Raw genomic sequence first — 11,095 nt, 5'->3', positions numbered from 1 at the left:
AACTTTGCTGGTGCAGGTGCCGACCTCTTAACTATGGTAACGTGTCCTTGTTTCCAGGATCAAGACAATAATATGAGAACAATTTCTAGACATTTTCAGCTTTTCCATGACTATAAAACAACAAAGAAAAACGTCCCCTATAGATATAAACCACAGAAAGAAAGCGCCGTCTGCCCCCGAAATACTGGGCGAAATTTACATAGAGAAATAACATACATACAGAGTTATAGGGCATTACATATGTGTGGTATTAAGGGGTTAAACCACAGCTGCTGCTGCCTATGATGTCACGGAATGTTATGATTTTTCAGCCCCGCCCAGTTATTATGACATCACACACATTATATAAGGAGCTGCAGAGCTGACACTCCCTTGAGGGTTACAGTTAGTGGTGGAGAGGTAAGTGCACTCTGTCTTAGGCCCCTGTTGTGTCTTCATTTCCTTCTGTCCTTCCTCATCCTCTTCCTGTAGGTCTCCTCCTGTAATGTCAGGCCGTCTGAGCTTCTCTGTCCCATCTCCTCCTTCATTCACATTCTATAGAAACCTTCATCTTTATTAATAATTTGAGTTCACCCGTCCGTCCATCCATCCGTCCGTCCTTATTTCTCTTCCTCACTTCCTCTCTTACTTCCATTTTATAGAGTATTTTACAAATGATCGGTCAGCTCTCCTGACACGTCTGATTTAGTAAATGCTTATATTCTCTATAAAATAAAATTTTGGCTCAATCTCAGAACTCAGCATTGTAGAATCCCTCAGTTATTCCTCCAAGAAACAACAACTGGGTGTTAGCATTATCCTTGCCTATATGACATACTATCCAATCAGTGCTGACAGTGATCAGGGACATACTCTGATATGGAGGAAACTGCAGCACTTAAGTGTCAGTGTATTCATACATTTTCAAGAGGAATAAAAGAGGTATAGCACAATGCAGAGTTCTATGGAGATATGCTACAGAATTGATATTTTAGGGAGAATACAAGTATATACTAAAACAGTCAAAAGAAGATTGGCACACTCATACATGCGGACCCCCACGGAATTTGAACAATTTATTATAGCTGTACTTGGTTAAAATATGATAAAATACAATAAAATACCTTTGAATAAAATATATATATATAAAACATTTTTTTTAACAGTAAATACAATTGTTGCTATATTGTTCTGATTTACTTATTACGGATACTGGTGATATCCGAAATAATTATAAATGCCCTGATTATGGCTTGGTTGCACGTATACTGTGGCTGTATCTAGTGAACCTGTTAGTTCTAATCACTCGTGACTATCTGCTGATTGCAACAGTAAACACCAACATACAGTGGGATGCGAAAGTTTGGGCAACCTTGTTAATCGTCATGATTTTCCTGTATAAATCGTTGGTTGTTACGATAAAAAATGTCAGATAAATGTATCATATAGGAGACACACACAGTGATATCTGAGAAGTGAAATGAAGTTTATGGGATTTACAGAAAGTGTGCTATAATTGTTTAAACACAATCAGGCCGGTGCAGACATGTGGTCACTGTTGTTGTCATTTTATTGATTCCAAAAACTTTAGAACTAATTAAAGGAACTCGAATTGGCTTTGTAAGCTCAGTGACCCCTGACCTACATACACAGGTGAATCCAATTATGAGAAAGAGTATTTAAGGGGGTCAATTGTAAGTTTCCCTCCTCTTTTAATTTTCTCTGAAGAGTAGCAACATGGGGGTCTCAAAACAACTCTCAAATGACCTGAAGACAGAGATTGTTCACCATCATGGTTTAGGGGAAGGATACAGAAAGCTCTCAGAGATTTCCGCTGTCTGTTTCCACAGTTAGGAACATATTGAGGAAATGGAAGACCACAGGCTCAGTTCAAGTTAAGGCTCGAAGTGGCAGACCAAGAAAAATCTCAGATAGACAGAAGCGACGAATGGTGAGAACAGTCAGAGTCAACCCACAGACCAGCACCAAAGACCTACAACATCATCTTGCTGCAGATGGAGTCACTGTGCATCGTTCAACCATTCGGCGCACTTTACACAAGGAGATGCCGTATGCGAGAGGGATGCAGAGGAAGCCTTTTCTCCGCCCACAGCACAAAAAGTGCCGCTTGAGGTGGGCTAAAGCGCATTTGGACAAGCCAGCTTCATTTTGGAATAAGGTGCTGTGGACTGATGAAACTAAAATTGAGTTATTTGGCCATAACAAGGGGCGTTATGCATGGAGGAAAAAGAACACAGCATTCCAAGAAAAACACCTGCTTCCTACAGTAAAATATGGTGGTGGTTCCATCCTGCTGTGGGGCTGTGTGGCCAGTGCAGGGACTGGGAATCTTGTCAAAGTTGAGGGACGCATAGATTCCACTCAGTTTCAGCAGATTCTGGAGACCAATGTCCAGGAATCAGTGACAAAGCTGAAGCTGCGCCGGGGCTGGATCTTTCAACAAGACAACGACCCTAAACACTGCTCAAAATCCACTAAGGCATTTATGCAGAGGAACAAGTACAACGTTCTGGAATGTCCATCTCAGTCCCCAGACCTGAATATAATTCAAAATCTGTGGTGTGACTTAAAGAGAGCTGTCCATGCTCGGAAGCCATCAAACCTGAATGAACTAAAGATGTTTTGGAACCCTTGTGAAAGTGAAAAATATGGGTGTAAAGCAACTTTTTCTTAAATTTATTTTTTTTCATTTTCACAGCCAAGTGTTTCTTAATGGGTCAAAGTGCTCACTACACACCTTAAAATATTCCTTGAGGGGTGTAGTTTCAGGAATGGGGTCACTTTTTGGGGGTTTCCGCTGTAGGGCCACCTCAGGGTGTCTTCACATGCGACAAGGCTCCCAATTACCATTCTAGCTAAATCCGCTCTCCTAACGCCATATGGTGTTCCTTCCACTCTGAAGCCTGCTATGTGGCCATACATCATTTTTTGAGCACACATGGGGTGTTGCCGTAATCGGGGGAAAGTGGGGAATAAAATGTGGGGTGCATTTTGTCTTGTTACTCTTTGGGAAAGTGGAAAATGTGGGTGTAGAGCAACTTTTTTGTGAAAAAAATGCAATTTTTAATTTTCACTGCCAAGTGTTTCCTAATTCTAGACAACACCTTTGAGGTCAAAGTGCACTCTACACACCTTGATATATTCCTTGAGGGGTGTAGATTCCGGAATGGGGTCACTTTTTAGTGGTTTTCACTGTAGGGCCACCTCAGGGTGTCTTCATATGCGACATTCCAGCTAAATCCGCTCTCCAGAAGCCATATAATGCTCTTTCCACTCTGAAGCCTGCTGTGCGCCCATACATCAGTTTTTGAGCACACATGGGGTGGTTTTGTAAACTCCAGATTCAGGGTAATAGATTTTGAGTTTTATTTGGCTGTTAACCCTTGATGTGTTGCAGAATTTTTTTTATTAAAATTTAAATTCTGCTAGAAAAAGTCTAATTTTGAAATTTCATTCCCATTTGAAAGCTAGAGATGCCACTAAGCACAGTTACGTTACCAAATCACTAAGGGGGTCTCATTACCTCGTCACGGTGGTGACAGGAACAAGTTACTATTAAAAAGGGAGGCTTATTGGATCCACCGGTTACAAACGTTGGAACCAAGAGGCCTCAACCCTGATTACAATGTGTATGGCTTCCTATGATTTGTTACTTTAATGTAATTTTCTTTTAGCGGAATTGAAACCTAAGGCTACTATGTTTTCCATCGCACATCTATGAACTTCCACGTTATGGTTCGCTCTGCCGATTTGATGTTCACTCATGTATTTGTATATATGTTACTCGCTACATTGTTGCACTTGTGGGTGGAGTTATTGTGATGACGTCAGTTTCTTTGTATTCTGGCGGTCTATTTAAAGAAGTGATCTCTTTATATGTGTGTATAGTCTGATGAAGGCACATAGTGCCGAAACGCGTCACTAACCACTGATATGTGACCAATAAATATAGCATCCTAAAATCTAACTTGTGTAAGTGCCGTCCTTTTCATATTGCTTCATAACTGAACTGTTCCTTAAAAAATTGGGTTTTGGAAATTTTCTTAAAAATGGTAAGATTTACTTCTAAACTTCTAATTCTTCTAACATCTCAAAAAAAATAAAATGTAATTTTCAAAATGATCCAAAAATGAAGTACACATATGGGGAATGTAAAGTAATAACTATTTTTGGAGGTATTACTATCTATTATAAAAGTAGAGAAATTGAAATTTGCAAATTTGCAAATTTTTCCTTTTTTTTTTTAAATGTGGTATTTTTTTCAGTGGCGTACACACATTCCATGGGGCCCCGGTGCAAAACTGATCTATGGGGCCCCCTCCATCCCTCAACCCGCCGCCCCCCCCCCACAACCTGCCTCCACCCCCCCCCACTACCTCCCCTACCATCCACCCAACATGCCTCCCAACAGTACCGCTTTGTGCGGGACAGGCCGATTTTGGATGGCAATCCTTCTGTACTGCGATCTGTGGATGACGCACTGTTATGGGGGGATCTGTGGATGACGCACTGTTATGGGGGGATCTGTGGATGACGCACTGTTATGGGGGATATCTGTGGATGACGCACTGTTATGGGGGATATCTGTGGATGACGCACTATTATGGGGGATATCTGTGGATGACGCACTGTTATAGGGGATATCTGTGGAGGGCACTTATGGGGGTTATCTGTGGATGACACATATATAGCATCTTATGCTATATATGTGTCATCCACAGATATCTCCATAAGTGCCTTCTAGTAAAGTAATGTATTAGTGGGGGGAAGGGAGGAGGCAGGGACACTTGCGGCAGGGCCGGTGCAGTGGCCGGCGCTGTGCACACACCGGGGGCAGGTCCTACCTTCTGGGAGTTAATTCTACTGCAGGACAATTTGCTCCACAAGTCTCCTGATCGGCGGCCGCTTCACCACTCCACCACTCCTCACATGGCCGGCAGTGGGCAGCCGAACTAGAGCGCAGCTGCCCGCCCTTCTGCTGCTGTGCTGCCTGTGCGCAGCGTGACATCTCTCCCTCCGTGATGCGCCTCCTGCCCCGCTTGCCTGCTTCATTCATAAAGTAGAAGGAGCAGACAGACGGGACAGGAGGCGCATGACGGACATTTTGCAAGCAGCTTGAGTGGTGCAATATGGCTGCGCGGCCGCCCACCCGCGCCACTTAGACGTAAGGGAACACTGACTGCAGGGGCCAGGGAGGTCTGCAGGCGGCCGGGCCCCTGGAGTGCTGGGCCCGGTCGCAACTGCGACCCCTGTGACCCCTGTATGTACGCCACTGATTTATTTATAAATAAAAATTAAATATTTTTTACCACTGTCATGAAGTACAATATAAGGCGAGAAAACAAACTCAGAATGGCCTGGATAAGTGATAGAGTATTAAAGTTATTACCACATAATGTGACACATGTCAGATTTGCTAAAAATGGCCTGGTCCTTAAGGTGAAAAATGTCTGGATCCTTAAAAGGGTTAAAGGGAAGACAATGATATTTATGGGGATTTTATATTATTGTTTTTGTTGTAATTTCTTTTAGTCCAATAATATCAGGTAGTAGTATCATCTGTGACGCTAAAGGCCCGTTCACACTGTCATGGTCTTACCTTCTTACTGTTCTCCTTCGTTTGACATGTGCTGGCGGCCATCTTGGTTTCTGGGTTTCTTGTAGCCTCCCACCCTGCGGCTTCTCCTTCCCACTGGGAGGAGCTGGATGCCTAGCTCATATATATAGGAGGTCTGTGGCTTCAGTTCCTTGCTTGGCCCTCCTGTGTTCACATGCTTCTAAGACTGCTGCTGCTTCTGGTTCCTGATCCTGGCCTCGTCTGACTACCCCGTTGGTTCCTGATCCTGGCTTCGTCTGACTACCCTGCTGGTTCCTGATCCAGGCTTCGTCTGACTACCCTTCTGGTTCCTGACCTCTGTCTACGCAAGACCCTGCTTCGGTTTAGCCATCCGTTTGGACTTTTGCTTACAGCTTGACTTTCAATAAAGCCTTCTTATTTCCACTTATCTCTTGTTGTACGTCTGGTTCATGGTTCCATGACACACACGTCTGCAGTGCCGCCATGCCTGTGTTGTGGACCACAAACCATGGGTCAGAAAAACAGGGCACTGGCTGTGTGAGCGCCGCATCGTGGTGCTGACCCTGTGACTTCAATGTGGCAAGTGATCCGCAAGATACAGCAAAAGATAGGACATGTTCTGTTCTTTGCAGAGCGGAGACACTGTAAAAGATATGACACCTTCGATTTTTCACCGTATCTCGTGGATAGCAGCCCTAATGGAGTTAATGGGTCCGCACCATGATGCGGAGCTTGCACGGCTGGCTCCAGTGTTTTGCAGACCCTCGGTTGGCGTTCCACAACAGCGGCATGGCAACACTACAGACTTGTCAATAGGACCTAACAAGATACCTTGAGATGGACCTCATCATAATATCCACCTAGGTTTTAGAGGAAAATAAGAAAAAAATATTTTTCATCAGACCTCAGATCAGATCCCCGACCAGATCCCCAGTCTTCACGAGACCCCTAAATCAAACCCCAATCTTCGTCAGACCTCAGAACAGACAGTAATATAAATAAAACTACTTACCTCCCTGGCTCCAGACGGCTCTTCCTGCTCTCACGGCTCCCTGGTCTCCTGCTGGCACCGCTCTGCACTGTGACCTGTGCACTACGTCCTGGCGCTATACACAGTCAGGACACAGCACAGCAGGCGCCTGAAAGAAGACCAGGGAGCGGTGAGTACAGTCAGTGCTACACTCACCGCTCCCCGTGCTCCTGTATACTATGTGCTAATTACACACGGCCATATCGCCTCAATTTTGGGGAGAAAAAAGGAGTCTTATTTAGAGAAAAATACATTATATATAGTAGTATGTTATATGTTACTCTTCAGAAAGAAATCAGCGGTTGAGGAGTTAGCGTTCTCTGGTACTCACCTCCGGCCACGTCACTGCTGTTCATACAGAGCTCATGCAGAATTTCAGAGTGTTTAGCTTCAGAGAGTTCCCGATTATAAAGTAGGGAAGGAAACATGAATATTAGTAATTAGTAATATCATCAGTGACAATGAGCCGACCCTCCTGCCTTCTATAGGAGTTGTCAGACTTACCAAGTGCTTCAATAATACGGATGAGAACAATATTGGCTCCTAGGAGGACAGTAATAATCAGGAATTTCCAGGAAGGCGTCCAGATCTTGGTGTTATCTGTGGGCATTATGAGAATGTTCATTAGGTAATTCTGAAGTAACAGAGGGAGAGCCCCCTGTTCTGGACCCTCATCTATTAACCAGTGCGAAGAGCAGCCACAAAGGGACATCTCTGGTTCTGGAGGACCCGGCATCTCTATGTATAACACTGACAGGCCATTCAGTTCCATGGAGAGAGTGTAATACATCTTCTCCCCCTGTGGTGGCGCTGCAGGAAGTTTGGACACATAGGACACCTTATAATCAGATTATTGTTGTGGACGCGTTCAATAAAAGGGATTGTCCAAAGCAGAGTTTAGTTTTCGTTTACTTAGAGAAACCTTCTTACAACCTACATCTGGTCTGACCTTATAGTAGAAAATATTACACAGAATTCCTGATTTTATTTCTACCTTAAAACCATCAGATTGCTGTTGACGGATCTGTCATTGTTCAAGTTGATTTTATCTTATGTGACAATTTATTTAGTTTGTTGTATCTGTATTACATAGTTACATAGTAAATACGGTTAAAGAAAGACATAAGTCATCAAGTTCAACCCAAGGGATAGGTGGGGACGCGACTCCCAGAAGGAAGTGAGACTCAGATTTCTACACATTTTCAGAAGCATTAATGTCATGTACTTATAAGAATTCATCTAAACCCTTTTTAAACCCGTCCCCTGTTCCTGCTGTGACCACGTCCTGAGGAGTCTATTCCACAGATTCACAGTTCTTACAGTAAAGAAGTTTTGCTGCTTCTGGAGACTGAGCCTGTAGTCGGCTCTTATATTATTTCCTTTGTATCTCTTACATGCACCACGATGTAACTGTACTGTGTAAGTGTGTAGAGCAGGTTTACCAGCTCAGCCTCCTCCATATTCGGCGAGTGGCGGCTGTGTAATAGCAACCGACTCAGATTAGTTGGTATCACAACCTTGCCAAAGGTTCCCTGTGCTGCCATAGTGGGGTGCCTGAAAAGCCATGCCTGAGGCAGCCTTTAAAAATACCATAGACTGCAATAGTATACTATTGAAGTCTATGGTACAAGCGATCAGAAGGGTCCTGGGTGTGGACTAAAAAGGACAGTTAAAGAAAATAAAAAAGTTTTTAAAAAAGAAAGAAAATTAAATCACTACCTTTTTCAAATTTTACATATAAAAATAAACATAATTGGTATCGCCGCATAGAAAAATGTCTGAACTAATAAAATATATAATATATATTTTTGTGTGGTGAATGCTGCAATAGAAAAAAAAAATTTTAATGGCGATAATGCTGTCTTTTGGTCACCTTGCCCCCCTCCCCCCCCCAAATATGGAATAAAGCATAATCAAAAAGTCATATGTACCCACAAAGATACCAATAAAAAACACAAATCACCCTGCAAACAAGCCCTCACAGAGCTCTGCAGACCAAAACTTCTCAGTGTCAGAATATGGTGTTGAAAAAAAATAATGCTTTTTTCTAACTTTTTTATTTTTAAAAGAAGGAAAATATAATAGCAGTTATATAATTCTGGTTTTCTAGATCTCTGCTGCTGTCAGTGAATGGAATCCTTCTTCTGCCCGTGTCCTGCTCACACATCTGCAGGGCTCGTTACAGTGTATGGAGGGTTTATAATGAAATACAGCTTCTCTCCATTCTCAGTCATCTCCTGGGCACTCGGACACAAGACACACTGTACAATATCAATGAAATCATTACAGAAATGTCTCTTACCGGGAGTCTTCATGTCTATAGCCGCTCACGGGATTCTTAAGATGCTGTAGAATGGTGGCAGGTCTTACAGATACTTCAGTATAAGATGGGTGGTGGTCTTCTCTCAGGATGACGCCTTTTCCTGTGTCTCTGAAGAGCATTTTGTCACCCACATCCGGGCAACCAACACGGTGGTCAGTAGTTATCAGCCATCTGTACAGAGCAGTCAGTGCACAGAGGAGACCACAAGTTGTTTCCACTTCTGATCTCTGTGCCTCCATAAAAATAAAAAATAAATCACTGAAAACAGAAAATAATGCACTAACACAATAGATGCAAACATTATATATGGACTAAGCCATCACTCTGATATGATAAAATCTGAGACGCCTAACCAATATATTTTGATCAAAACACATCTGTGCCCGCCTACTCGCGCCAAGGTGGTCTCAGTCAGTCAGGTCCTACTCTAAACCTACCTATGCCATTTGGCATCTACATTCAGGAGAGCAGACCCTGCACATACAGTGTGCTGATCCTAGTTACCTCTGTGTGCATTAAACAACCAATGAGAGGAGAAGCATGCACAGCTATATGTACCACCTTTGGAGTAGCACCTGCCCGACTGAGACCACCTTGGCATGGGTAGGCGGGCACAGATGTGTTTTGATCAAAATATATTGGCTGAGATACTCATATTTTATTATATCAGAGTGAGGGCTTAGTGTATATATATTGTTTGCATCTATTTTTTTTCATAAATGAAGCCATGGACATCCGCATATTTATTAATCATATCGCGCAGGATGTTTTTATCTTAGTTTTTTCTCTGTGATTTTTGCTGTATGCCTCCATATACAGTCAGTAAGTGCCCCCTCCACATGTGCTCCTCACCAGCTTCTACAAATCCTGATTAACCTCCGGTGATAACAAAAGCAAACATCTAGAAATATGGTGTTATTTTCTCCAAAAAGGAAACCTCAGAAAGCAGAAGTAAATGCAGTTGTTAGGGGAATAATTAGCAGATTTCCCGTGTACTAATTAGTGGCCTCAGATAACACTTGTGATTTACTACTAATTATCGGGACATACACGGTGGACTTGTGACCTGAAATAATGGCAGGTCCAGGAGCAGTCGGCTGTCAGTGGTCTCTAATGATACGGTTTGTATAGAAATTATCAAAACTGGTGTAAAGGAAAATGGTCTTAGTTGCTCCATAGCAACCAATCAGATTCCAACTTTCATTTTTCATTAAATTTTTTGAAAAATGAAAGGTAGAATCTGATTGGTTGCTATGGGCAACTAAGGGTACTTTCACACTTGCGGCAGAGGATTCCGGCAGGCAGTTCCGTTGCCTGAACTGCCTGCCTGATCAGGCAAATTGTATGCAAACGCATGTCATTTTTCTGACTGATCAGGCATTTTTCAGACTGATCAGGATCCTGATCAGTCAGAAAAATGCCTGATCAGTCAGAAAAATGCATTGCAGTACCGGATCCGTTTTTTCCGGTGTCATCAGGCAAAACAGATCCGGTATTTATTTATTTCATGTTTTTAAAGGTCTGCACATGCGCAGACCGGAAGGACGGATCCGGCACTAATACATTCCTATGGGGAAAAATGCCGGATCCGGCAATCAGGCAAGTCTTCAGTTTTTTTCGCCAGAGATAGAACCGTAGCATGCTACGATTTTCTCTTTTGCCTTATCAGTCAAAAAGACTGAACTGAAGACATCCTGATGCATCCTGAACGGATTAGGGCTCTTTCACACCTGCGTTCTTGTCTTCCGGCATAGAGTTCCGTCGTCGGGGCTCTATGCTGGAAGAATCCTGATCAGTTTTATCCTAATGCATTCTGAATGGAGTGAAATCCGTTCAGGATGCATCAGGATGTCTTCAGTTCCTGAACGGAAAGTTTTTTGGCCGGAGAAAATACCGCAGCATGCTTGCCGCAAGGCCGGATCCTGAATTAATGCCCATTGAAAGGCATTGATCCGGATCCGGCCTTAAGCTAAACGTAATTTCGGCGCATTGCCGGATACGACGTTTAGCTTTTTCTGAATGGTTACCATGGCTGCCGGGACACTAAAGTCCTGGCAGCCATGGTAAAGTGTAGTGGGGAGCGGGGGAGCAGCATACTTACCGTCCGTGCGGCTCCCGGGGCGCTCCAGAGTGACGTCAGGGCGCCCCACGCACATGGATCACG

At 43.3% G+C, this 11,095-nt stretch overlaps 1 long non-coding RNA gene across 1 annotated transcript; it reads right to left on the bottom strand.

Moving 5' to 3' along the window:
• Positions 1 to 6,937: 6,937 nt before the first annotated feature.
• LOC122942604 lies at positions 6,938 to 9,078 on the bottom strand. The gene is made up of 3 exons (XR_006390600.1): positions 8,911 to 9,078; positions 7,113 to 7,208; positions 6,938 to 6,996 (listed from the first exon to the last, which is right to left on the bottom strand). It is a non-coding gene; the product is annotated as an uncharacterized LOC122942604 (long non-coding RNA).
• Positions 9,079 to 11,095: the final 2,017 nt, after the last annotated feature.

Source organism: Bufo gargarizans, chromosome 6, assembly GCF_014858855.1.
Source record: "Bufo gargarizans isolate SCDJY-AF-19 chromosome 6, ASM1485885v1, whole genome shotgun sequence".
In the NCBI taxonomy this organism is placed as follows: domain Eukaryota; kingdom Metazoa; phylum Chordata; class Amphibia; order Anura; family Bufonidae; genus Bufo; species Bufo gargarizans.
This window is presented reverse-complemented; position numbering and strand designations above follow the sequence as displayed.